Below are 26,851 nucleotides of genomic sequence, written 5' to 3'. Positions count from 1 at the left end.
AGGTCAATGAAGCCCAGGGGCCTTCAGTTAGCAGCTGTGCCAAGAGCTCATCTCGCGAGGGGTGGAGTGAGAGGAGCAATAGGCACGTGCGCCAAACAGAGAGCATTGCTTCATCTGAGTCCGTTGTTGCCAGTGGGGGACATTGGGACTTATTTCCCCACTCGAGATATTTGCCAAATGCAAGAGAGGGAAAACACACAGATCGTAAGGAGGGAGCAAGAGACAGGCAGCAAGCCGGTCACAAAAGGAGAAAGCAGGAATCTGCAGGAGGGAGATAAAGGCAGGGGATGTCTGGTAAGGGATTGAAGAGTACCAGCAGGGTATTCAGCGCGCAGAAGTATAAATGCCCCAGCCACTGGCTTTTGAGCAGAGGCAGACCTTCTTTCACAAATTAAGCACTGGGGGAGAAGGAGAAAGAGGACGGGGAGTGAGGTACTAGGAGAGAGAGAGGACAGAGGGAAAGAGAGGGCGAGATAGAGGAGAGGAAAAAGGGGGAGGCAGAGGGGGGGAGAGAGAGAGGGGGAGGAGAGAAAGAAAGGAGAGGAGAGAGAAGAGAGGGGAGAGTGAGAGGTGAAGAGAGGGGAGAGAGAGAGGTGGAGGGAGAGAGAGCGCGAGAGAGAAGGGGAGAGAGCGTGTGTGTCTGGGTGGGACACAGAGATCTCAACTAACCGCACTATTAGTACCACAAGAGGGTGAGGAAAGTAATACACGAGAACGAAATAAGAAAGGAGGAAAAGAGAGGATGAGACAGTGTGGATGTGAGAGAGCATGACAAGCCAAGCCTACAGGAGGATGGGGGGCAAAGGGAGAGAGAGTAGACACGTGAGAGGGGGTAAACACGGGAAGAATAAGACTGAAGGTATGAAGTGACATACGGCAGTCAAATAGCAGCTTAGCAGCACCAGTACATAAGGAGGGCGGGGCGAGGAGCGAGTAAGGATGACAGGAGGACAGCAAGCGGAAGCAGCAGGCACAGAGCAGTGCAAGTAGGGAGGGGTGGAAAAAGTGAGTCTCAGGGTCCAGGATTTTTCTGCAGCTCCTGTTGTTTTCTGGGTGCATCAACTGGCATCTGGGGTTACAGTAACACTACCTGTTTTCCATACTGATGTATGGTTTGGTCTTTTAGGCCTGCAGTGGTGAGACACCATTCCTTTGTTTCCAATCCCCTTGAGTGATAATTGTGGTCGAACACTCAAGTCTCACTCAGAAGAGATGTTGTGGACGTTGTAGCCACATTTCAAACAAGTAGCAAATTATTACAACCAGTATAGGCCATTTTTCAAAAGAGCATTTCTTTATTTAGACATAAATAGCGATAGGGCGATTACAAATCCTTAATCATTGCAACAACTGTAAGTTTTAATTCCCAGGATATTACTCCTAGCAGATGTAATACAGCAAATCATGAAATGAGGACAATGGTGACTGTTTCATATTAAATGAATAAAGCTACATTAACCCCAACCATCAGAGTTACTAGGGCGCCGATGGAAGCCCTCTGGCATAAGGACTTCCGCTCAATCACATCAACTGATTCTTATGGTTAATAAACCTATAGGCCGCCATTGTGATGCTCGTACCTGATTTCATTTAGGCTGCCGAGCTACTGTCCATTGTTAATAATTGTGTGCAGAAAACATCTAGGTCCTCCGTCCCTCTAGGTAGACCATGAGCACCTTATCCGTGGGTGTCATCTGGGCCCTCTTGTACATGGGAGAACAGGTTGCCATCTGGATCCCTAGATCTTATCCAGGCACTTGTAATGCCTACTTTTGTGGGTCTGGTCTACACCGTTCCAGCACATATCAAAGGGGGAACAAAAGCCATCATTCTGTTCTAGACCTTCTGATAGGCACCTTTGATTGTCTATTGGAGTTCATCCCTTTAATTGAGTTTCTGGGAACTCTGAGGGCCATGCAGGATTTTCTGGGCTTGCCTTTATGGCAGTATGCCTTCTTATTTCTTCTGCTGAGTTGCCGGCTCCGTCTAGTGTACTCTTTCTGGCACATTGGTCTGAAGCCAAACCTAGCTTCTTAGGGCCCGATTCACAGAACTAACTTAAGACAAAATCCTAAACTTACTACAATTTTGGTATTCACAGAAGGCACTTGCTTATTTCGGTATTCACAGAAGTTAGGACTTCTAACTTTAGGACTCCTAAATGCCTTCTGTGAATACCGAAAGTCTTAAAGTTAGGATTTTTCTCAGTTTAGGAGTCCTAACATTGGGAGTCCTAACTTTACTACTCCTAAACTGAGAAAAATCCTAACTTTAAGACTTTTGGTATTCACAGAAGGCATTTAGGAGGCCTAAAGTTTGGAGTCATAACTGCTGTGAATACCGAAATGAGTAAGTGCCTTCTGTGAATACCAAAATGAGCAAGTGCCTTCTGTGAATACCAAAATGGTAGAAAGTTTAGGATTTTGTCTTAAGTTAGTTCTGTGAATCGGCCCTCTGGATCTTAAAGCGCTCTGATACCCGATTCGGGTCTAGTTCGCGCTATATAAAACTCTGCAAAAAAAAAAGATATAAGAGAAAGTCAAGCTCGACACAGATCTATTGGGTTACCATATTATTACTTGTGTTACACCTCGGGTCGCCATCCTTTTTCTGTAATAGGAGCTACTTATGTTCAATGAAAAACATCCCAACAACATCAGGCAAAGTGATATTAGTCGTAAACCTGGGCAAGATTACCGGCAGTAATCACCTTGGTGCACCTGACAAGCTCGCCAGCAGCAATGTCAAAATAACATTATTAATTTGAAATGCCTCTACATGGGTAACAGCATAATCGCTTTAGGTGCATTGCCTCCGACACCAAGATAATAACTGTACAAATAAGTCTCTGCAATGCTGCATCATTTATCATTCAACTATCAGCTTTAAGTAAGCTTTGGAAATATAATCCTCTTTTTTAAGCATCAGCTTATGGGTTCTGAAAATACACACAATTTAGTCTCAAATATATGCTTTTCAGTTTTGGTAAGCATTCTTGAATAAACCAACAAAAGATTCCAATTTAGCAGGATTAGCTGCACGGAGGGGAGCTACTTACATTTAGCTGGAGAGCTACCAGTAGCTAATGAGCTATTTGTTGAAGAAGCCAAATGACAGTCAATCAAATCATGGCGGTGCTCGCCTTTTCACTCTCACCAAACCAGCCTCGCTCTAAATCATCCATACAAACATGCTTCTCAGCTCATATGGTGGTCCTTTTGTCGTTCCTTAATGCTTGTCAAGGTGTGAGTGACCATGAGGTCAACTCATGAACATAATTTTCTTCCTTTTATGTACCAATTGGAGTCATTCAGAGATTGTTTTCACTCAGAGACCACGGGCTGATTGTGCGGGGATGTTTGTAGGTCAGTTTTGTACAGCACACGCTAGCTCGATAGGAGTCAGCTATGTTCACACGTCCATTTCCATGTAGTAGTTCAGGATAGCTCAAGGGAGACTTCAGGGCTGGCGAGTGGGACACCAGCTGGTAGATGCCATGAGAAGTCACAATTAAAAGGCTTTCGTAGTATTCGTAGTTCAATTTTCTGAACCTTTATCTTTCCAGCTATTTCTTTTGCTATTTTAATGATCAGAGACTATGGTCGCTTGCTTGCTAGCATTCTATTTTTTTTCTTTGTCAACCCTCGCCTACATTTCTCCGCTATTTACCTGAAGTCTAATGCTCACAAAATCACTTACCTGCAGTGCTTAATTTGAGCAGGTGGTGTCCAGTGGTCAGCACTGGCACTTAATCATCAACACCGGCACTTTTCATTTATGGTAGGCACAGATTAAGTGATTTGCCCAGAATCACAGGATGTTGAGTTGACCTGAGACTCAAACCTGGTTCCTCAGCTCCGAAGTCGGCAGCTCTGGCCGTTACCCCACATCCTCTCCCTACTTTCATCTTTAGTTGTTGGTTCTGTTTTAGGAGGTGCTGACAGGAGAAATGGGCTGGTGCAAGCTGCCTCTTGACGAGTACCCCAGCACTTATTTGTTTACAAATGAACCACTCCTTAGCTGTCTACATCTCAGCTTACCTAGCTGGACTCCTCTGTGATAGGGCAGACTGGAGGAGGTACTTTGGTCTGATCACAGGAAGAGGGTGCGAGGTTTGTTAAGTCTGCTTGGCTTTGTGAAGCCATTAGGGACAGCCTTTGCCCCACATGCTTAACTTTCCTGAGGCAAAACTGTTCTCTTAACTCATTCACTGACAGACCCACCTCCCCATCTCAAACTTCTGATGCTTTTTAGGTCTCGGCTAGCGAAGGCTGCGCTTGCGCAGTCTCGCTGGTGAGATTTTATATTTTCTAGAGTGGGGGCTTGAACCCGCCCCTCTTCTCCATTTGCTGGCTTCCTGAACGGAGGCCAGCCATTGGAGGAGAGGGGCATCACTCCGTTTAAGCCCCGTCTTTTTGGGATTGAGGGGTGTGCTTTTTGTCTTCTTTCTCTCCCTCACGTCAAAGATCCAAAACACGCCCCCATCCCGCTGCCTGCACGCTCAAGTCGGCTCTCTGATTGGTTTACAACTCCCCAAAGACACTACCATTGGTCTTCCTTATTAACCAATCAGAGGGCTGACTGGCGCGTGCAGGCAGCGTGAGCAGACAACAGGCAATATGGATACCGGCATCACCCCGCTCACGGTGCCTCCCCCTCCCTCAGTCGGAGCATGCAGCAGTCCGAGATCTCCCTGATCGATGCCCCGCGGACCCGGCGATGTCTTCGAACAGGTAGGGGGGCGCTTCGCCTCGGTGCTGCTGCTGCTGGCGGGCGGGCGCCAGGGATTCTCGCGCCGGGGCCCTCTGACGTCCCCTGCACGCCCTCCTGCTCCTTCCTCAGGCCTCGGAGCAGCAGCCCGGGCTTCACATGGAAGCAAGGGTCCGGCTGCTGGCGGGAGGAGTGGAAGCGAGGGTTAAGAAGCCACACTACTACTAGTGGAAGGGAAATTGTCACCTGCCAGAGAACTCAGCGGTGCTGCGGGCTGGGATCTATAAGCATGGTGGTGGTGATCGTGAGGATTAGAGAGGATACAGGTCGGGCTGACGCTCCAATAGACAGTGAGCGTGGTGACAGCTGGGCGCATTGCACCCTCATCGGCAGTTGTTATATCTAGAGTGGCGTTGAAGAATAAGGATTATCACGTTTTAATTGCTTTGTGCATATGTTCCCTTGCTGTCCTTTCTAACCCCGCAATACGTCACTTCCTCTCCCGCCTGAGCCTCAGGGGTACCACTGCTAGTTTAAGTCTGCTTGCATACCACTGTGTTATATTTCACAATGTACTGGCTCCTTACATCACTTCAGCGTCTTCCTGGCACAGCTAACGAGGGCATCAACACTTGCATGGTTCGGCCGCATTCCAAGTGATCCCAGATTTCCGTCCGTCACCAGAGAAGCCTGTAATTATATCCTCCTTTTCAGTTCTGGATTGAGCAGAGATCACAGTCAACACAGCTCACTTTGCAGCCAACAGACACCGTAACTAATGGATGGCCAGAGTAAAAGGAACACTCAACAAATAATAAAAACAAAAGACACACTTGAACAAGCGGACGATGCCGGCGGCCAGACTGTCACCTAAGACGCAAACCAGCAAATAACAGATGATGAATGCAAATGGAATGTGCATTGTCACGGAAATGATTAATTCCAGCCCTTTAAAGCAATATCTTATACAAGTTTCCATGACGACGGAGTGTGCAAAAAATGCGCATTCCTTTCTCTCCAAGTAGCTCTTCTTCGAGAGAACTCTTCGCCATGTGCACACAAATGTACTGTGGTGACAATAATGGGCACCTCATTACAGATGCTTCACCCCACAGAAGCTGAACGGTCCTTAGCTAAGATACCCACATTTCAGATGCCACAGGGCAGAGAATAGGGCTCAGAGCCAGTACAAAGGCGATGTCTTCGAACAGGTAGGGGTGGCGCTTCGCCTCGGTGCTGCTGCTGCTGCTGGCGGGAGCCGGGGATTCTCAGGCCGGGGCCCTCTGACGTCCCCTGCGCGCCCTCCTGCTCTTCCTCAGGCCTCGGAGCCAGCAGCCCGGGCTTCACGTGGAAGAAAGGGGCCGGCTGCTTGCGGGAGGAGTGGAAGCGAGGGTTAAGAAGCCCGCATTTAACAAAATAACTTTGCAAGGTAAAGTAGGGCTAGCAATGTAATGGTGTGGTGCCCCCGGGGCACTTAACAGGATTCAGTTCAGTTCCCCAGGAGTGCCGGTATGAGTATTTTGTTGACCATTAGTGGTAAATACTTAGAGCTCTGTGTCCAATCCTAGAGGTGAACACTGCTTTCCCACGCTTTACGAATCACATTTAAGCCAAGATTAGAAAGGGTTACGTGACAATCTCAACCATGTCCTGTCTACGTGATTGCATTGCTAACCAGAAGAAAATACGTAGGTATCATCCCCCCAAAAAGTTTTCCGACCGGAGTCTTCCATCCCCTCCTCACACCAAATTCCAGTCTGCCACTTACCTGTTCGATGGTTCCATTTAGCAAGATTTTCGTTGGCTGATAGCTTTGAGGCTTAAAAAGATCATGTCGCGTTATCGCCTTTGCAGGGCCCGTTAACTGCACCCATGACAGCCCTATCTGTTATTGGCTAATGAAATTTTTTCGAAACTGGTTTTCCAGTGGGACAACACTGTGCCATAGGCGGCGGCCATCTTCAATCGCGGCTGGAGTACGTCACAATAGCGCCTGACTCCAAGCTGGCTGTCTGGTAAAAATGGAAATGTAAAGACGGCGGCCATCTCGAAACGGAAATACATATTTTTCAGTATAATCACCAACAATACCAACAAAAAACGTATATACATTTAGTATTGACTTTTTATAGTGTCTTCGTTCCGCGCGCGAAAGGCCACGGCTTTTGCCATGGTATCGATTATTTCCATTCAAGGCGTGGTCACTTGTCTACGTAGTTGTATTTTTTTTCGTACTTCAGGTAGTCCTCTGTCTGTGTTTACCAATCTGCTTGTATTTTGACAAACTGCTCGAAGGGTAACTGGGAATTGGTAAGAAAGAAATTGTTGGAATGATCAAAATTTGGGCCTGACACTGAGTAAATGCTTTATTGGCATTATTTAATCAACTATGGATGCATCTATGAAGGCTCCACTCCTCGTTAATTTCCGTATGTGCATTATTAATATTAATACAGAAAAGCATGACCTGACGCACTGGCTAAGCTTGGAATCAGCAAAACGGTAAAAATTGGGACTCATTCATGAGAACACTCGTATTACTTAGAGAGTTATTTATCATGCACCATAATAAACACATAATCGTATGCAGCATTTATCTAGCGCTTACCTGCACGAGTAGCATGCTATACTGGGGCTTGTGGATGGACATTTGTTATCTTTGTTTTGAGCTTTCGCGGCCTTTCCCTGCTTGTGATTTTTTTTTGTGCCTCTGTTCCCTGCTTGTGATCGTTTTTTTGTGCCTCTGTTCCCTGCTTGTGATCGGTTTTTTGTGCCTCTGTTCCCTGGGGCGTTACTGGGGAGAGATGGGCATGTAGCTGACCTGGACTGTGTGTGTGTGGCTCTGTGTGTGTGTGTGTTGGGCTCTGTGTGTGTGGCTCTGTCTGTGTGGCTCTGTCTTTGTGTGTGTGTGTGTGTGTGTGGCTCTGTCTGTGTGTGTGTGTGTGTGGCTCTGTCTGTGTGTGTGTGGCTCTGTCTGAGTGTGTGTGTGTGGCTCTGTGTGTGTGTGTGTGTGTGTGGCTCTGTGTCCGCTAATACTCTCTACTACTCTCTAATGCTCACCTATTGCCATTGTAAATGACAATACCATTTATTTATGTTTTTTTTAAAAACAAAACATGAAAAAAATGCCATTTGCAATGCCAATAGCTCTAACTTTAACAAAGCCGAGACCATTGCATTGTAAATGCTTGATATTGAACTCCATTTTATGTTCTTAACTTTACTGTGATAATGTGTTTCCTGACTTATGGTACACGATCTCGCTGCCAGAACCCAATATCCTTTTTTCAATACCTTGTGCAGTGTTGGGAGTGCCTAGCCATTTCAATGCTGAAAATGCATGTACTGAAAGGACTGGTCCTAGATCTGGTATGCTTTCCATCCCCCACATAGCCATGTTCAAGTCCTTGCCTCCCTTCCTTAGCCCCTCGTTTGACAGGAATGCCCAAACCTGTGGAGCATCCCGACAGATGGCCATAAGGTGCGTGTAGTGGACTCTTCTGGACACTCAACATCTCTACCATGCCCTACGTCTCTCCCCTCGGGACGAACGGAGAGCAGCACTCTAAACATATTTTACTAAAGGATGAGCTGCTTAGTGAACTTCCTGGGGCAGGAAGTCGTAATAGGGAGATTGGTTGTTTAATTAACGAGCTGTGGCATACCGGATGAAGTCTGGAAACTTTGTCTGACTTCACAATGGTAAAGGCTTCCAATTTTGTCCTACTATTGTGGTTGCAATAAAAAACCTCTCCCACCCTTAGTTTAGAGACAGTAGAAGAAAATTTGACAGGGGTACATTTAGGGTAAATTATAAAAAATGCAAGGTGTAACAGCTGCTATGGGGAATAAATATTTGTAGAAATTAACATGTCTCACATGATGCAGACATTTGTTACCCGTATCAATAATTTCCTAATCCTCTAGGAAATGTTGCTTCATTCTACCCATTCCATCAATGTAGCAAAGTTTTATTGAGCGCATATCAGATGTGCTAAATTAAACTTTTCTAAAATGCGGCCATCTATCCTCAGCAGCTAGCCCCTAAGACAAACCCTCTATGTGTGCAAACTTAGACTGTGATCATGGTGGTAACAAAAAGCCGCAGATAGTGTTACTTCCATTATTTCAATCTTGCCTTGGACACATAGTCTAGTTAAAAAAGCATCATTGCTATCACTAGTGAATACTACTACAGTCCCACTCCCAACAGGCCGTAACCCATGTTCGGGATTTATCCGTCATTCACTGACAATGGTGAGTGTAGCAAATCTTTATTTTCTGCCCGATTACCACATATTTTCCACCTCTGCTTAGGAAAGAGCTAAAAACATGCCTTCAAAGCTATTTCTAGTTTTTAAATATGACTGAAAAGGTGATATTACATTTTTGGTAACTTAAGCGTAAAAGTAACTGCAAAAATCTTTTTATTGTGGCTGCCAGATTCAGAACTGGTGTTAGCCAGTTCTGCCACCTATCAAAACCCCAGAGCTAGAATACAAATCATTGGCTGGAAGAATTAAACACTTTGGTTTTGGGGGAATAGCTTGCTTCTCAATATAGGAAAGGGTAATAGGTGTTAACTGATGACCACTTAGCAAGAATTTGTTTTCTGGCAGTGAGCAGGAAACGGTAGATGAAAGGTCAGCTTCTGAACTATCTGTTTTGATTTGAGGTTGCCATGGAGGCATTCTCCTATTCATCCCCAGGACCCTACTAGACAACCAAGCCCTAGCCCCAGTAGGAGGGAATACCGGTTTTGAGCCTGTCATGAATGAGAATTGAAAAGAAGCTAAAGACAGTCTGTCTGGTGGCAGACGGCTCCTGCCACGTTGAAACAGGGGATGCTGGGTAATTTTAGAGTAAGGCAAAGAGGAAGAGCTCCAAATGGAGGTGTGGGGACTGCTAGACAATGGTATTGGTAGATTTTCTCCAGTCACTAGCTAGTGCACAGGATAAATCTGGCACCTCAGTCACCACTTCCTCAGAGCATTTCAGGACCTGGAAAGACTCCATTTGATGAAGAAGGCCCTGCTGGAAGAAGAATCCCGACTTCTGTCTTCTGCCTGATGCTAAGGATTCATACAAGAACCAAAGGACTCCTGATTGTTGCTGGAACAAAAGGACATGAACTGTGTTTCAAGAGTTAAGTGTTTGACCTCATGTTTACCTGCTTCATTGACACAAAAAGCAGAAGGTCTCCTGACTCCACGAGGTTCCAGCTGACTAAGAGGACAAGATCCTACAGAACACCTGGCTGGAGAGAGACCTGGAGCCCAGAAGCTAGCCCCGAGGAGCTAGAGGCAGCAAGACTGAGCAGAAGAAGCGTTCCCACCAGTTGACTGGGACAAACCACTTGGTGCATCTGACTTCCACTTCATCATGGTTGGCTTGAAACTGCCCCTAAGACCCGGTCCACAGTGTACTGTTGTTGTTCAATAGTGCTTAAAATGTATTTGCTTTGTGCTTTTGGACTTAAAACTGTAAAAAATGATATCTCCGGTACCCCTTAATATATTTTGATGATCTTGGTGCACTTTTTCTCATTATGTTTATTTCCCTGTTTTTCTAGATTGGTTTGGGAGTTTTATCATGTTGTGTTCCTATCCTAACTTTATCCACTTCGCCGCAATGGACATTCTGCCGCAGGGCGGAAAAAATGATGCGTGCGCAGATTGGCCGGCCGCCGGCCGTCCTCCGCACATGCCCACTGTGACATCGGATGGCGGGCGGCCATCCGGCGCATGGAAAAGGTTAAAATTGTTGATACTTACTTAGTATGCACTTTGATGGGGATTGCCTGTTGCATGTGCCATAGCCACCAGGGGTTGATCTCAGATTTTCTCATAACTGTTTTTGACCGAACTAGAGTGGATTTATTGAGGTGGTAGTGGTGCCCCCATCCCATTTCTGACAGTGAGATACTAGAAAAAAACACCAACACTCTCCTTCAGAGTGATGTACTAATGGTATAAATGTGTGGGTTCAGTATCAGTTTAAATATTACAGTTACCATAAGCATTCAGTGATGCAGTGATACCAAACTGCAAAAATCCACAAATAACATAACATCACTTCACAGCAGGGAAAAATATGACACCTTACCATCAGCTATATGGGGAACACCGGTTATTCCCTATTTATAACTGAAAACACGTATTCCAGGGCTAATATCGCCCCTCCTGACTCGGGTAAGGTAATCACCGTATGGGATTTTCCTACAGACTTTATTGTTATCCTGTAAAAAAGGATATTAGATGGTGACCGAAGAGGTCTGATACCCACCAAGATGGTTCAAAGTGCCTATCCAGGCATTGGCCCTGATGTTGTTTATAGGCCATGTTGATGAAGTTTTTATTTCACATGTCATTCAGCACTGTGATATACCCTGCATGTCACGACTAAAAATCGTTCCAGTCTTACAATATCCTAATATCGTACTTCGTATGTTTAATCTTTTATGCTGTATGTTCTTTGCACCTGGCATTTCTTCATATTCTCTATTCCCCTTTTTAGGGCTCGCGCCTGCATTGCATTGCGCAGCATTGCTCGCGCAGAGCGAGAGCTCTTTTGTATGGGGTTTTAAAAGCTGACCACACGCTTGTGCTTGTGATCAGCTTTCGCCGTCAGGCATTGGCTTTGGCGTGTTTTTTTTACAAAAAAAGTCAGGTGATTGGGCACAGGCGGGCGCATGTCCCTCCTTTGTAACGCCCCTTCCCGACGGTGGCTAGCACGTGCAGTAGCGTGTGTTCGCCTCGCTGCCGCGCTCCCTCCTCCGCACCTCTGTGGTGCGCGCGCACCACTAGTTTCCATTCCCGGCCCTGCTCCTCTGTGGTGCGCGCACACCACTGGTTATATCTGTTTCTGTACGTATAAGTGCATGCACGTGTCAAAATGTGAATATAAATGTGCGCCTAGTAGGTTGATTGCATACATTTAAATACATCTTTTGGAATGTATTTTGAAATCGTACATGTTTATCAATAGACCTCTCTATAATAATACACAGTCACTGAGTCCCGTACAGAATGTGCATATATAAGTGCTTTTTACGTCTGTATTTGACTTCTATTTAGATTATAAAGGCATAACATCTGTCTTCAGGGCATTTCTTTCACATCAGCTAAACCCTGTCATCAGTATTTCTTTTCAATGATTTCATTTTTTCGGAAATATTTTAATTCAAAACTTCACTAAAACATTAAACATGAACTGGATGTTTATATATTGTCGGCTGCCACAGATCTCTGTCTGGGCAACATTGGTTCTACCGGGGAGGAAAGGTGAGGGGCGGGGTGCGGGGAGAGGAGCGCTCTTAGTGGTGCAGCAGGTGCAGTGGCACCGGGGACAGGGTCTGACGTCACACCAATTAGGGTATTTTATTGAACAGAAGTGGGCCCGACATGCTTGCTTGCATTCGGGCCCATTGCACCCTTGCTAAGCTATTATCTACGTATATCTGATCACATTTTTCACATGTGTGCCTTTGACAGTTTTTAACTTTCCGTATCCACAGCGGTTATCCCCTTCAGATGTGAATCTCTCGGTGCTTTCGGGCCCAGATGACACACTCGATGCGCGCCCGCCTAATGTAATCAAGCATCGACCTTATTGCAAGATTAATGGGATCGTGAATATTTTTAATTAAAATCTGCTTCGTCGCACACTGAACACGCATTGCCTGAGCAGTTTCAGCGCGACCTTCCCCAAAAACAAGACCCCTCAGACAACGTCAGAGTAAGGCAGGCGAGGCACTTGTTTAATGAGTTTTAGAGTGCAAACTCGCCCCGAAAGTAACGGAGCGCTTTACACGAGCACCTGTTGTGTCACAGTCGGACATATTCATTTTGTTAGGCAGGGGGAGAATAATGTCAGTGATTTTCCCAGAATCAAAGGATGTTGAGCGTCACTTCCGACACTCGAACCCTGTTCCCCATCTTGGAAGCTGACTGCTCTAGCCATTAGGCCACATCCTCTCCCCCAATTGACTCTGAATCAACACTCTAGGCCCGCTGTTACTTTCAATCGGAATTGCTTTGCATTCACAAGAGAAGCGGGCAGAAGAAAATATCAAATTGCAACTTGTACATGTCTGCGTATGGAACACGAATTTCGATAGACCACTTTGGGATATAGGTATTTCTGACCTGGTTTTCACTCTGTGATTGGAAAAACTTGACAAGGAGAACTGATTATTTAAAGCACATGTGTTTTAATTGGCTTTTTCTGTTTTTATTGTCAGAGCTTTCACCACTTTAATTGCATTCGTCGTCCAACCCCCACCACTCACTACATGCAGTGTATTTAAAATTAATTAGATGCCCTCCCTGGTATTTATTTCACCGGACCTCTGGTCTCTAACATTGCTGATTTATCCCTGAAGGTTAGGCACTGATTTCTTCTGCAGGAGCACTAAACAAGATTCCTTTCTTACTAAGAAACAAGCATATAAGGAAGAGATTGGACACTTCCGAGTTGAGGTTAACCCACTAAACTGGTTTACTGGGATTTGACAGTTTGACTTGTGGTTTATATGCACATATGAGCAAAACCACATTAAGAAATTGAGTTGCTGCTATCTATACAGCGTACACACTTAACTATAAAGCAGGCACTTTATCCATGAGGAGGAATTTTACCAGCATTCAATCTGATGATTAGAATCCATACCTGGAAGATACTTACTCATGTACACAGACACATCTTCTGCAGCAGGCAGATGAAACCACTGATTCCTCTTACTAAGGTTCAGATTATGTCCGGCAACTTACTTGGATATCTTTGTTGCAGCTATATTAAGGCTCTAATCAATTTACCAGGCTCCTGTTCTGTACCCAGCACGTCGCACACCATCTCTGCAGCAGGTACTAAGCCAGTGATCTAAACAACAAGGTCCTAAACCTGTGGTTAGGTCACCAAGATGTCGGTAGCTGATTTCATTACTGTTTCTGCTTTTCCTTCATCTTATTCCCTCTCTGCTTTCCTCTTTTACTAGTGCCCTTTTCACTGCTCACTAGAATATCACACTTAACTACTTTTGTCAAACTTCTTTTTAATTTCTTGGCCATGTTCCCCTTTTTGTTTGTTAATACAATGATCTTTTACTTTTTTCTGGCTTTACCTTTATTCTGTGTTGGGTGGTGAACACAAAAAGCAAAAGGGAGTAATTCACCTGAATGAAGCAAGCGAGTCTGCCTTCAGGAGTGTTTGTGAATGTGGGAGTTCACCCCCAATAATACTTTAAAACAAGCATTGGAAAAACCAGTAGTCCTCTCTTTAATGTACTTCTGCACAGAGATACTGACCTGTGCAAATATACAGACTGTTTGTGCCATATCTCTATGCAACCTACCCCATTTTCTGAGCCTACGTTTTTGTATTCCCAGTGACTCTGCATGCATTTTAACACCAAAGCCGGCTCTCTTGGCTTTACCAATGCTGTCGTTGTTTTACTGTTCTAAAATTATTGTTTGCAATGTTCAAATGTTAAATAAAAGTGCCAAAGTGGCTGTTGATGTGTCACTATGCATGCACTTTCATCAGCGACCATCTTTGAATTGCTTTCCCTAGATTATAAAACCAATTAGATTCAAAAGAGCTTTATCCGAACATCTAAAAATAATCAAAAAGCATTACAGACATAAACTCGCCAACATTCAAGTAAAATAGAATAAGAATGATAAATACTGTTAAAAACAACAAATCAAACAGTCAAGGATTTATGTTTAGAAAGGGCTCAGTTAAAAAACCCAAAAACCTACCAACATTAAAACAAACCGGGATGTTTGGTGACATACGTAAATAATACAAGGCAGGCTTCCTATAGCAAAATCCCCCATACAATTCAAGAACAGGTTTTAACAAGCATTTGCAATGCAATAGGCCTCGCACTATTAAAGTTTGAGCTAGTGGTGTTGCATTATTTAGCAATGCCAATAGCTCAAACTTTAATAATGCGAGACCTATTGCATTGCAAATGCTTGTTATCGGGTGCATGTGAATCTTCAGATAACATTGTCATTTAGTGGCTGATGCCCTCAGAGGTTATTTCTTCTAACCTAGCAAATATCGGTATTTGTGTGAGATCATTTGTTACTTTAAGGCACATATTTCGTTTAGAAATGCGATGCACGTTCACATACAACAAATGCCATTCTTCTGCATGCCCTTCTGTCGGGGCTGTTAAGTGGTAGGGTATATTCCTGACCACACTTCTTACAAAAGACAGAAAACATTTGCCTGCCTTGAAAAGACCCCACAATGAGGCGAAACATGAGCTGGCTGTAGATTATTGAATGATACAAGAATACAACAAGCAACCTTTGTGCAGCAATTTAATATTCCCTCAAATACATTTTCATGTTGTTTTGAACATTTCCTTACTTCACTTCAGGAATATACTGGAATGTTTTTAGAACTTTGTCACCTATTGCACATTGAGCTCCAAACATGGATGGATCTAACGTTGACAGAGGTTTTCTACTGTTACCTGTTGTTGCCCAGATAGTATGCTTTTTACTTTTGCCAGAAGACCTTCTCATCATCAACTGACATACCATGAACCACAAGTGCAATTAAAATATTGTAACCCCAAAATTCATATTTTTGAAGACAGCACTAGTAGGCATATGTACATGGAATGGCGGAGCGTGGCCTTAAACACAAAATGCTAAAGCCACGCTCTGCCATTCCGAAAATGTAGAAATGAGCCGTATTTACAAAGATACGGCACATCAATGACTTTTCTCTAGCACTGGCGCTAAATTAAGCTGCCTAGCGCCAACGCAGGCACCATTGCACCATAGTGCAAGGGGCCTGAGTTGACCTGGCTTTTTGGCTAAGCAGACCTCCCCCCCACCCCCACACACAGCACCCTGAGACCCTCACGGGTGAGTAGCACGCCTACAATACCCTGACTGATTGATTGATTATGTGCAGGAAGTTGTGCCTTTCTGCACATAAAATATCACAAATGCGATTTGAAACTTCTATGTGTGCTGCATTGTGCAGCACACATAGAAGTTGCAGATTGTTATTCATGGTGTTTTGCTGCTTCTAGGTGTGCTGCAGAATGCAGCACACATATAAGTTTTAAATGTGCTGCTTCTATGTGTGCTGCAGAACGCCCACCGCAGCACCCATTGTCCACGACTTTCACGCTAAGTGTGGCATGAAAGGGTGCCTTATTTACAAGGCGGCGTTAAGCAATGCTAATTGTAAATAAGGCAAAGTCCCTATCGCCACAGGAACGTTGTTAAAAGTGATGTTCATGTGGTGATAGGGGCTTGTAAGCAGCCGTGGCCGGTAGTGGGAGTACCGGCCGGGCGGTGACGTGGGGAGGGGGAGCGGCAAGGTGGGGGGTAGTAATGTATGGATTTCGGACTTTAAAAGGTAACTAAAATAAAAATAAATAAAACGAATTTCGTTGCTTGCACTGCATCACAAAATGCGATGCAGTGGGCGCAACAAAATTCGTTTTATTTATTTTTATGTTTACTTACCTTTTAAAGTCCTTAATCCATACATTAATACCCCCCACCCTGCCCCTCCCCACGTCACCGCCCAGCCGGTACTCCCACTACCGGCCGCGGCTGCTTGTAAGTATGCCCCTAGGAGCTTCTAGTACCGTTAGGGCACCAAACAACAAGCACTGCTATAGTCAAACAGTTTGGTGTCGGATGCAAGCTGTTTGGCTTTGTCAGTGATTGTTTTTTCATGGTTCTGTAAACGTCAATGGTGGACACTACCCTTGTTGGTGGCAGATCTCAACCTCCGGCTTTTACTTCTTAAGGTAATCCTGGAAACTGCTGACACTGTTAAGATGACCCTGAAGACACTAACTTGCTCTCACAATGGTCTGTTCACACATATATAGACTCTCTGCTCAGTTATAAATTGCTCTGTAACCCCTTTAGGTTGTCACTCAAGCCCCACAATAGGGGAGTTTACGTTTTATGTTATACCAGTACTTACTTTAGGATGTACTTGTACATACCTCTGACTGGGAATACTTGTACAACCTTATAGTACCCAATGGCTTAGCTAGAGCATCTGGCGCCCGGGGCTATCCCTCAGATTGCCGCCCATGGCCAGTAGCAAGGGGAGGGGGGGGGATGGGGAAAAAGGACTGAGAGCAGCGGGGGTGGATTGGCACGGTTTAAGTTATGACACCACTCTCTACTCCACTGCAGGTGAAAGCAAAGGTCGGAGCTGAGTTTGCTGCGTGCGTCCACCCACTATTTTCTCAGGGTGAATGCCGTCAACCCTGCCAAGACGTTGGGCCACACAGAAATATGCTGAACTTGTCCCGGTGTCATTTTCAGACTCCTAGACAAGTTACACTGATTTTGCGATCCTCCGCTGGCTTCTTGTGAGGCATAAAAGACCCTAGTGATTGTACACCATTCTATCTACTCTTTCTCTCCTCTTTGTATCGGAGATACACTATAATAATACAGCCCAATATTAACTTTGCAAGCCACAAATAAAAATGTACTGAATGTCCTTAGGAATGAAATAGCTTCCTTTTGGGACAGGGCCTTTCAATTTGCATTTCACTGGAGAACGACCTTCCCCTATTGTGCATAAAAAAAACTTAAGACTCCTGTATGTAATTTGTATTTTATCATTTTGATCTATCATTCTCTATGATTTTCCTTGTTTTTATGACAGTTTTCCCTATTATGTTGTTCTATAGTGCCAAGAATCTAAGGTGTACATGCTTGTATTAGTAAACCATAGCATAACATCAAATGTGAACTGAGCTCTCGGAGAGCTGTCAGCTGCTATTTACTCTCCCAATTCTCAGCTCGCAGTTTTGAACTGAGCACAAAGAGAACTGTGAACAGTTCACAATTGCAATAAATGTGTTGAAAGAGCCATGGGCTGTTCTCAGCTTTCCTAGTGTTCAGACTGTGATCTGAGAAGTAGGTGAGCTGTGATCTTCCTCACTTCTCTGAGGCCTGGAGCATGTGGTGGGCCACAGACGTGCTCCCAGATACCCAATCCTCTTCATTTACCCTGCCTCTCACCCCTGACTAAGGATGAGGAGAACATTCCCCCCAACCTCCAGTTTGGCAAAGTGGAGGAAGTTGAACAAATTGCCCCACATACACTTTGACAATATAGGGTGGCTAGTATATACTCTTATACCTTTGCAAGGTGGGAGCTAATCGGTGTTAACCCCACCTTGCACTTGGGAGTGGCAGGGGGGATACACCCATGCCGTGTGCAAGGAGAGTGTGGTCGGGTGTGCTGCCCCTGCCATGCAGAACTTCCATGCTGCTGGAAATGTGGCAAGAAGAATATCTATTTGACTGTGACTGAGAGCTGGACAGCGCATGCCAGGAGGAAGAAATGAACCCGCAAAAGAGAGCCAAGTCTCATCTGACTGGAATGACCTGCTTGAAGGACATCTTGACAGAGTAAGACTGACCAGGAGCCCCTATGTCGCACCAGCCAAATGCATAAGATTATCACAATGTTTGAATTGCATCTATATTAAACTCCTCTTGCTGTCTCAAAAGGTGGAGGATGAAGCGCAAAGGGCAGAAAATTCCCCATCCTTACATGTTGGAAATTTGGGAGACTCCATTTGCGACAGGGCAGCAAGCGACTGGCTAGTGCGCATAAAGACTGCCTCTCCACCATTTGGCAAGGTTTGAAGAAACGGGGTCAATGTTCCCCTCCACTGACGTTAGGAGGTCAGGGAGGAATTTTAAAAAATCCTGCCACTCTTGGATGAGGAGGGAGTGTGTGTACCACTTGTGTTCACAACAGTTCCACTGAGGTGGTGGTAAAGGCCCTATGAGTTTATTTTCCCCCAGTCTCTCATACAGCCACGTGGTCGATCTATACATGGGTTCAGAAACACATTGTGGTGGACAAGCTGACACAGAACTTCTGGCTACATTGCGTCTGCTGAACCACCCTATCATGGCTGAGCTACCAACATTGTTTTCTTCCCTTCCCAGAATTACAATGCAGAGCAAGGGAATTGCAAGCACGGCGGACATTTCAGTGAGTCCTACATACTTTAGGGAATTTCTCAGCACGGTGGAGACCTTGATTGTACTCGTTCTAACAGCAAACTCCTGGTTTGGGAATTTGTCTTTGAAATACAAATAGTAAAAGGCAAATAAGCCACCACGTCACTGTGACATGGTTGCATGGTCAAACCTAAGTATTTTCATCAAAAGTACTCCAACCACGTCAGTGGAGGACTCCAAACAAAACTGCTGCAAAAATAAAACACAAGAAATAATTAACAGACCAAGAATACTATTTAAAACAATTAAGTTTTGCTCTAACCCTATCCAACCTAAACAAAATGACAACTCATAAGCATTGAATTAACACTGTTAGAAAACTACATCCACCCACCACTCCAGTAACCTGTGTGTCCACATGGTCTGCCTTCCGACCCCTGAATATGGAAGCCCTTTGCAAGATTTTAATAATCATCAATGCATGCTCATATCTTATCAAAGCTGAGTCAGGTACCCCGACCTAGTCAGAACATATGCAGAACAGTTTCTACCATTTCACCTTGAAATCCTACCCTCATCTAGAACAGAAGGCTCCTTCTAGAATGTTCTGGAGTCAGGTTACCTCACTTGTGAAAAAAACCAAAACGTAGACCCAGGAAAACTACGGAACTTAATGCCAATTACAACTCGACTGTTTAATGGCAAAATAAATGGAAAAGTACGTCCTTTCAAATTGCCAAGGTGGAAGATTCCACAGGACGACTTCACCGACTCACTATCGGAGCACGAATAAACTTCAAACCCACATTTGTTACACACATTTTTCACTCAGGCCTGCCAGGTTACTTAAAAGAAAAATACGAAGTACCTTTGAAGAACAGAGTGTAAATAGAGGCTGAGCTTAGAAATCAACGTTTCAAAAAAAACAAAAAGCGCTAATCGGCCTTTCTCGTTTATTGCCACTAAACTCTGGAACTAAAGCTAGGAAAACATAGATAAAACCCTAACTTCTTAACGTTCGACGAAAAGCTCAAAACCAGTATGGCACTACCCTTTTAGAAATTGTGTATTCGGTATTCTCATTCTTACCCCATGTGGAGGTGTCTTAAAGTGCTGTTAAGGATACTGCCGATGTGACGCTCAGTGCTGCTTCCTCATACCCGTGAAGTTGTATACAAATTCAAAGGGCAGGAACTCTGACTGTTATGTGAAAACCTCAAAACCGGCTGCAGACTGTGAGTGACTGACTCGGTGTAAGTTAGAAGTCCGGTCAGACTGTCTGCAGCAGATCTGCATTGCCCAGCACGAGACTCCTTCACTCAGAGAAGAGCGCGCATGGTGGTGTGCGCATCACCGGCTGCAGCGTGGGGCTTGAGGTTCTGTGAATTCTGAACCCGTGGGTTCCATTTTGTATGGCAGCCATTTTGTGGTTGCCCTCACATAGGCCATGATTGTGGCTGAAACAAGTCTTTTAAGGACATGTAGACCTTAGCTTGAGTTTGTGCTGACTCCTGTTTGACCTGAGTGAACTGACCCTGTTGCCTGAAGCTGACCTTGTTAAACCAGTTCCTGCCCTTTAGCTGATCAAGAATGAGGATCAAAGCACAGGACATTGTAGAGTTTGGTATGCACACACACACACCCCGTATCTGTTTTCTGTTCCTTCTTTTATGGTCTGTTTATGATATGGGTTGTGGTCCTTTTATTATGGGTTTGTCCGGCTTGTGTAAGAAGGAATGTTAGGTATTTTGCATGCTTGCAAAAGCTAGGACTGCCCCTTACTTGTATGCTGAAGTTTGTAACCCTGAGAGCATATAAAAGGCCTCTGTTCTCTGTATTCCTCAGACTACCTCATTCAGTTGCTACGGCTTCTGTGACGTGGCCTCCCTTATTAAATTTAATAAAGATGTATTTTCATATTTTCAGCTTCTGTGCCAAGTTCTTTTTTATTAGTAAGTATTCCCTGAGAATGAAGATTTCAGTTCTTCAAATGGCGCGGCCAACGTGGGCTTCATCAGAGAAGTGACTTTCTGTGGGAGTGATCTGGTCGAAGGACTGAAATCTACTGAGGAGGACAGAACAGGATTCTACATAAGGAGGTACTCTGTGCACAGGGATTCTGGAGATTCTTTGATTCCTCAGCCCACTATATTTCTGATCTTCCTGATTTTGATCCTCCACATGATGTCACTCCTGACTGAGAACCTTTTTGGCGTGAGTATTCTAAAAAAGACCGTTAGGTCATGTAGAACTTGACAGTTAGAATTTGGATAACCTTTTGATTAGTAAAAATAAGAAGTACAAGTGGGTCGCTCCCACGACTTTGTTTGGTTTCTTGGTTTTGATTTGGTTATTGCAATTACCAAAGCCGTGGGGTTTGGTTTCTTGGTTTTTGATTTGGTTATTGCAAATTACCAAAGCCGAGGGGCTCGTATATTTGCGAGTGTATTGGTAGAGATAACCCCTTGAAGTTTGAAGCTAGATTAGTGAGCTATAAGATGCCTAATCTTAGCAAATTTGGGACTGTAGCTTTGGAACTTTGGAATTTGTGTTGGCCAACTTTGGATTTGTATAGGTTTGGATATGCGAATTGCAATTTGTGTAGGCAGGTAATGAGGAGATATTTCTCCATTTGGTTTAGTTGAACGGTGCACGTACGAAAAGTACCTTAAGCACCACTTTGATTATAATACTTGCGTATTCTGCAGTATTTTTGACATACCTGTTTGTAAGCTCACATGGAAAAATGTGTTGCTTTTTTGGAAGGTACCATAGTGTGATGTGAAGTAAATTAGCCGGCCCCCCTAAAGAGAATATCTAAATAGGTTTAGATTTACAAACATATTTCTTCCTTGGTGATTTTGTATCCCCAGGGAATTAAAATATGACATAATACAAAAAAGGATCCTTTGTTCTGCGCAGTTTTATGAATGATGATATGCAGATCGATTTTTGGTGTTCTGCTAGCCAAAGCTAGTGAATTGAGTGTATTTTCGCTTCTTGGATGTACATCAGTCTGTTGGGCTGTTTTTGCAGTCTTTTGAAACACAATTGAGAAGCGTTTCTTGTAAATATGACTTACAACTAATATTTACAAATGGTTTGGTTTAAGTACAGTCTGTGGGCTGTCCTTGGTTTCTGTCCTGAGTATTGATTTGTGGGTTAAATGTGTGTTTAAATGTCTATGTGGGTTTCCTATTAGTGCAACTTCTGTAAGTACATAGCGATGGCGCTATTCACGAGATGCATGGCTAAAACGCGCTGTATTGTGTGTCCTGAGTGTTTTGATCCCTTTCTGTTTATGTCTGAAATGAGCTCAATGTCTGTTCGTGGGTTTTCTTGATGTTTTCAGTCTATTAAGCAACATTTTGTAAGCATATTCTTGTGTCTGTTGCTAAATAAAATTGTCCTTTTTAGAAAGAAAAAAATGGCGCAAACATTTTGTCATGTTTCAAGTTAGGCGTCTGTGCTTGGGCTTATAAATGAATGCGTCTAAAAATGATAGGCAAGGGATACAGCTTGCTCTTATATGTGATATTATCAAAAATAATTGGGTTTATTAAAAAAAATATTAATTATGAAAAAGAATTATTAAAAATAAGTGCTACAAAATTCATTTTTTACTATTCATGGAGCTTAATGCTCATACTGTGACCTCCAAGCATTATAATTTGATTTGAGTTGTGTTGCACTGCATAATGAGGACATTAGCATATGACATCTTACCTAGCGCAGGCGTAAAAAAACTCATTTTTCTAAGGATTTACATGGGATATGTCTAATGTCCAATCTCTGTAATTTGTAAAGAACATTCTGAGGATGATTAATATGTATCACAAGTATAGGATATTTATTTTTGAGTGCCCCAAACATCAAAGTCGAATTTGGGTAAAATAGACCATTTAAAACAGCATTCTTGCCATTCATGATAGCTTTAAAGTGCTTTAGGCTTCAGTAAATGCATATATTTAGGTGTAATACAAATTTGCAGACTGTCCCCATATGGGGTTTGCTTTTAAATGGCCCAGTGAGATAGATTCATTTAATGTTGCTAAAATGAGTACCATTGCATAGGGTAATAGCAAACATCTGTTCTAAAGATGGTATGTTATGTTATTATGTTTTGCGAAATAGTCACAGTAACTGTTTTAATAATCTAAGTATAGAAATAAATTGTAGCCCCTAACAGGAGTAATATGTATATCATGTGTTTTAAATAGGGTTGGTTATTGCAGGTTAGAAAGAGTTGGGAAGGTTTTTGTCTTTTTTTCAGCCTTAAGAGTGAGGAAGAGATAGAGGGCTGAGGAGCCCGCAAGGCAGATTTTGACCTTAAGGTCAGTAAGGTGGGAGTTAGGAGTAAGTGTAAACAGATGGAGAAATGATTGCTTGGAAAAGCAGGGCCTCAAAGGGTGTTGGCGCACGGGACACGCAGAGTGTCAGTGAAAGAATTTTACTTTTGGAAAGTTAAAAGGGCTTCATGTTGCAAGCTGACTGACAAGATGGTAACAGTTAAGTAATGGACATTTTTTTGTGTCTGTTAATGTGTATCATGTTTTGTCTTCTGATTAAAAGTTATAATTGATGTCTGTCATGAGAAATGTCTCTCTTTTGTGTGTTGTGTATTTTTTCTTTTTGCTTCTGCTGACAGATCATTCATGGATTGTTCTGGGTGATTTTAAGGCTGACAAGACACATGAGTTTGGTTGGTTGAAAAGAGATGTGTTTTTGCGTAATTTCTTTGAAAAGAAATGTTTGTGCATTTTACATATTCTTGCATTTTATCCTTTTATGAATTGTTCCTGCTGGTCCTGTGTGTCAGAAGTGACACACAGTAAGTTGCATTTGACAGCCAAATCTCCACTACCTGGTGATTTGCTGTCAAAAGGAGGGTGAGGATTTTAAACCTGACAAATTAAGCAGGCCCGAATATTGTTAGTACATGACCTGGTGTTGTGTGTCACCACTCATTTATATATGATATTGTTTTGTCTATGCTTTTTGTGCTTGATATACAGTGAGTATATCTGATGGCTTGACATGTCCGTTTTGTGTGTTTTTTTTGCATGTTTTTGTTTTATGTTGCTGCTTATAATACTATTACAAGTTTACCTGTGTTGTGAAGGGATATACATGATGATGTGATTCCTGCAAACAGTTGGGTAGATTTGCTTTGACACTAAATTTCACAGAAAAACAGACAACACTTCATCAGTGTATGTCAAATTTGGCTTTAATGGTATTTGAAGGAAAATAAAAAAATAGATATACAGAACCAAAGTGTGTCACATGCTGTTAGTCACGTACTGCCCCTCCCCTTAAGGAACAGGCAGCCCTAAAATTATGTATCCTGAATTGGACGTAAGGATAAATTATAGATTTGTGACTTTTTTGCATGGTGACCTAATTTTTATATTACATTAGTCAGTTTTGTTCTGCTTCCTAAGTAGTGTATGGCCTTGTACCATAAAGGAAACCAGGTTTAGTTTTTCCTTGAAGAAGGAAATGGAACATTAGCTGAGATTACTGTATATGGTGTAGCGGCCAGTGGTAGAGTTTAAATTTGTGTATTATTATGACCTTTTGTGTATCACCCATACTCTTGATATTGTGTCACATGCCTGACTATCACCCAAGCGCATCGTGCCTAGTTATTGGGATTTTAGCTGTGTCCTAGTTCCATTTCCCTTTTCCATATTCTTTTCACCAGTTAGCCCATTTCTTTATTGTTGGTGAATTATTCAGGTTCACACTTTAAGATTGCAGTAATGTACCATGGACCCCCATCTTATGTATAATTCCCTTTTGTATAACCAGACTGTTTTCCCTGATAATCTGTATTACGCGATTTTTCTTTTGAGATGTTCTAGATAAGGAATTTAGGAACACCTATATGTAATCATTGAGATAAAATGTGTTTACCCCATTAGAAGATGCCACTATGTGTGAGGACATCCATTCAGATAGAATTCCCATGTCGCTATCTACCCTTAGATGGTGAAGGATATGCTCTCACACGGAAACCCAATTGAAGAGCCTAGAGGCACTGTTTTGCCTACTGCCTTTGTTTTTGTATTGCCTTTAAGAATGACAGTGTATTTCAACGCAGAATTGTCCCATGGCGTATGGCCACTCCTTTGAAGATTGCAGGCCACCTGTTTTCAGTCCCCTTGTTATACAATGAACTGTTTAAAGCATCGCACTTGCTCCATCAGACGGCATTGGACATCACAGAACCAGAATTTCAGTGCAAAAGAGCGCCTGTCATGTACTGGTAACCTCTGACAGTGTGCAGTCCCTTGAGTCCCTTGGCCTGAGTTTTGCCCCCCCCCCCCTTTTCCTTTGCTCCAACGGACGTGCAGTGCACCGGAGGATCCAAGATTGGCAAAAGGCACTCCATTCTGGTGCCCATGAAAGAGCAGCCTGAGCGTCCTCTGACACTGAATGATGAGTGTTGGAGTCTGAGAATGGTCCCGGGTCTGCACGAGATGATTTGTGCTCATGATCAATGAAGATCATGCTATCTGTAGTGTCTGCCGCAGAGGAGAGATACTGGTGCACTGCCTTGAGACATTGAGACTTTCGAATGAGCTATGAGTGTTTGCCAGGAGGGCACTCCAACGGATACTGAGAAGCACCATTTACATGAAAGGCCTGAATGAAGAGACCCATGCGGAAGAAAACAACAAAAGAAGATTTGATGGACAATAGAAGCCTGCCAGAGAGGCTTTTGAACGGACTCTGGGCATAGTTAGTTTCACAAGTGGTTTCCGTGGGATTGCATATAATGGATGTTACGAGACTGATTCTTATTATTTTGCTGGCATTGTTTTAAAGTAGTATTCTGTTTAGTAAAAGCAGAATAAAGTCCATTCTCTGTGGAAGAGTATTCCCTTTTCACCTCTCGCCACTGTTTCACCTGAACATATAATAAGTTACTGAAATGCATAGGAGCCATAGAGCCATAAAAATGTTACTAGATAATTTTAGGATTTGCTTTCTGCTTAGGGTTGTGAAAAACGATACATTTTGTTTGTAATAGTGGTCATTACTTTCTCCTGTTGTCTATATGTTCTTAAAAACGTGTTTTCTAGTGTTTTTAAGCATGATGTTGTCTCTGATGGGTGGGATTGTTTTCACCACCCAATTGACTTCTGCACCCACCTCCCAACCTATGTCTTTTCCTACTACTACTTCTTTGCATTCTTTTCATATCTTACCTGAACACGAGCAGATTAGAAGGTCGGAATTTGTGAATAATTCCTTTGTACAGCTTCTGCATCAACACCAGTTAGTAATGAACACCACAAATTGTTGGGTGCGTGGTTTTATGCCACATACTACAGATAGAGGTATTCCCTATTTGGTTCTGTCATTTAGTTACAATGGGTCTGTATGGGCATATCAGACGATGTTTATTTATGCCAACGAAGTCTATCCCTTGCGTTCCATGAAAGATAATTCGAGTAATAATGCCTTAGTGAAGGGAATAACGGATAATATTGACATCGATTCAGATACAGACTGAGTGATTGCCTATGTAAGGGCAAAAGGAGGGTCTGAGGTTCTGTGAATTCGGAACCCGTGGGTTCCATTTTGTATGGCAGCCATTTTGTGGTTGCCCTCACATAGGCCATGATTGTGGCTGAAACAAGTCTTTTAAGGACATGTAGACCTTAGCTTGAGTTTGTGCTGACTCCTGTTTGACATGAGTGAACTGACCCTGTTGCCTGAAGCTGACCTTGTTAAACCAGTTCCTGCCCTTTAGCTGATCAAGATTAAGGATCAAAGCACAGGACATTGTAGAGTTTGGTATGCACACACACACACCCCTTAACTGTTTTCTGTTCCTTCTTTTATGGTCTGTTTATGATATGGGTTGTGGTCCTTTTATTATGGGTTTGTCCGGCTTGTGTAGGAAGGAATGTTAGGTATTTTGCATGCTTGCAAAAGCTAGGACTGCCCCTTACTTGTATGCTGAAGTTTGTAACCCTGAGAGCATATAAAAGGCCTCTGTTCTCTGTATTCCTCAGACTACCTCATTCAGTTGCTACGGCTTCTGTGTGACGTGGCCTCACTTATTAAATTTAATAAAGATGTATTTTCATATTTTCAGCTTCTGTGCCAAGTTCTTTTTTATTAGTAAGTATTCCCTG

Source organism: Lissotriton helveticus, chromosome 3_1, assembly GCF_964261635.1.
Source record: "Lissotriton helveticus chromosome 3_1, aLisHel1.1, whole genome shotgun sequence".
Classification (NCBI taxonomy): Eukaryota; Metazoa; Chordata; class Amphibia; order Caudata; family Salamandridae; genus Lissotriton; species Lissotriton helveticus.
Note: the sequence above shows the minus strand (reverse complement) of the source record.